The sequence below is a fragment of the Euphorbia lathyris genome, chromosome 8, assembly GCF_963576675.1.
Source record: "Euphorbia lathyris chromosome 8, ddEupLath1.1, whole genome shotgun sequence".
NCBI classification, from domain to species: Eukaryota; Viridiplantae; Streptophyta; class Magnoliopsida; order Malpighiales; family Euphorbiaceae; genus Euphorbia; species Euphorbia lathyris.
The window spans coordinates 9,068,627-9,071,399 of record NC_088917.1 but is presented as its reverse complement, the minus strand read 5'-3'; the positions used below and the strand labels follow the sequence as shown (position 1 = coordinate 9,071,399).

Below are 2,773 nucleotides of genomic sequence, written 5' to 3'. Positions count from 1 at the left end.
CTTAATTGGTTTAACTCATTCATAAGTCCAAACATATAGTTGGCACATATTACGAGCTAGATCTGACCTAGTTAGAGCCTGTAGGATTGATGATCATGCGGAAGATTAAGCCCAAAATTATTGAGCCGTAGAGCTAGTTTCAGCCTTACAAAGAAATCACGCATTAGGAACCACAATAGGATAAGTAGGGTTAATCGCCTTAGGCTAAATCGACTTAGATTAGGTTATCAATTGATTAGCAAACTAGGTTGGATTCAATATTATCGTATCATTCCATCTCCCTTCAGGTAATTGCATAGTTGAAAGATCATTTAGGAATAGAATAACTTAATTAGGAGTAGCTTAATTTAATCAAACTCAATCTCAAACCCCCCAAAGCCTAGATAACATTAGAAGCTGAGTAGCTCGATATTTGTAGGAGTAAATCCCGTGGATTCGGTACCTGAGCTTGTCTAGATTTTATTACTTGATAACGACGGGGTACACTTATCCCTTAGTGAGTCTCAACCGAGGCACATCAGTAGTCTATGTAACATGGAAATGGAAACTGAGAAACGATACTTAAAAAAATATATATAGGAAGCCAAAACGTTGGGGAAATGTGTAAATAATGGATATATCTATATATTTCTAAATTTATAAGAATTTATGTTTAATTCATATACACACATTAACAAAAGGGAAAAGTACAAAAATAAACCTTGTGGTTACACCTGTTTTCGATCAGCACCCTGTGGTTTAAAAATTTATAAAATGGTACATTGAGGTTCATTCCGTTAGCAAACACATACCATATTGACTAACGGTGTTAAAAGTAAAAAAAAAGAGTTAATTTTGTCCTTATATTTATTTATTTTATAAATTAACCCCCTTATTATCCAATCATCACAAACAAACCCCAAAATAAAAAATAAAAATCAAATACACCATCTTCTCCCTCTCTTTTTCTCTTTAATTTCTTATTTTTCTTTTTCTTTCTGTCTCTCGTATCTTTGTTAATTTTTCTCTATGAAATTAGTTGAATTTCCATCTCTTTCTAAATCTAATGCATCTCTTTGTAGCCATGCACCTGTAACCCACTACTTCTCCTTTTACCAAAAACTCAATTACATCATCCTGCCCAAATACTCCTATTTTGGCCTCTAAATACTTCCCTGATTCATTATCTATACTTATTAATTCAACATCAAATTCACTAATTGCAATTATGTTTCAACTGATTACCATTTGGAGTATCTTCAATCACCTGAATCCTCGCATTTTTCTGCGTTTTCGTGATGGCTTCTTCCAATTTCTCCATATATACAATTCACACCCAATTAATAGAGTAAAGCTGAAACCTTTTTACCCATAAAGAAAGTAACTTGGATTGCATTGTCTGTTGAGTTTTCACGAATCGTCTAGGGGAATGAAAATGATGATGATTTCAAATTCGTCGAGACACAACTTGGATTCACCCATGGGCATGGCCTAATTTTCCTGCAACAATTGAAAATTGTTCTTCAAGAGAAGTAAGCAATTGAAAGAGGGAAAAAAGAAGTGAAAGATTACCCATTTTCGAGTCCAAAAGTTAAGTTCTTGGAATGAGAAAAAGAGGTGGAAGTGCAAGTTGAAGGAAGGAGTATAGGAGAGAGAGAATTGGGAGAAGGGATAGTCAAGGATGGTAATGGAAATTCAATTGATTTTAGAGAGAGAAATTAACAAAGAGAATAGAGAGAAGAGAGAAAGAAGAAGAAAAATAAGAAATTAAAGGGAGAGAGAGGGAGAAGATGGTGTATTTGATTTTTATTTTTTATTTTAGGATTTGTTTGTAATTATTGGATAATAAGGGGGTTAATTTATAAAATAAATAAATATAAAGACTAAATTAACTCTTTTCCCTTTGACTTTTATCACCGTTAGTCAATTTGGCATGTGTTTGCTAGCGGAATATATCTCAAGGTACCATTTTGTAAATTTTTAAACCACAAGGTGCCGATCGAAAACAAGTGTAACCACAAGGTTTATTTTTGTACCTTTCCCTTAAAAAAAACTACATACAAGTCACATAATAGAGAGAAGCTTTGGGTGTTATATGAGAATTGGCTTAGGAGTATGCATTGTGATCGAGTAGAACTTCAGAGCTTATGTGATATCAATAATCTGGAATGATATTCTATAGATAAGAGATTGGATTTTTTACTTAGAGCAGGAGGTTATTGAATGGGAATTGATGTTGCATCTATTTTTAGCATTTAGGATTTAGTTGCGAGTAATAATAAATATGATTACTTTTCAACTTTCAAAAGAAAAGCATGTTTCAACAATGTAGACTATAGCTCTGTTCTGTACATGAAGGAATTTGTTGCAAAGGCAATATTTACTACTTAATTCAAAAAGAAATTGAAGTGTATATACTATAGAGATAAGGTGCAAAAATACCCCTAACATAGACATCAAAGAGCAATATTACTCCTAATGTCAAAAATAGTACAATTAAGGGCCTCAGGTTGACAAGTTAGGCCAATTTTGTACATTACTAACATCTTTCTTTACACAGTTATAATTTTCGTTTTCCCATTCCATCCTTTTGCCACGTCATGGACCAAGCTCGTTCTCCTTTTTCTCTTTAACATTTTTGCGTCCAGACAATCCATGAGATTAGAAACTTGGTCCATTTGATTGTGGCATCACATTAGATCTGGGAATAAAGAAGCTTAATTGTCAATTTTCATCAGAAAATTGATACCAAACAAAAAAAATGCAAGAATCTCGAATAACAAAAACCCTAACC

The 2,773-nt window shown here is 33.0% G+C and overlaps 1 pseudogene; it reads right to left on the bottom strand.

Annotated features, from left to right (window-relative positions):
* Positions 1-1,014: 1,014 nt before the first annotated feature.
* LOC136203838 (thylakoid lumenal 17.9 kDa protein, chloroplastic-like) lies at positions 1,015-1,724 on the bottom strand (annotated as a pseudogene).
* Between the last annotated feature and the right edge of the window lie 1,049 nt (positions 1,725-2,773).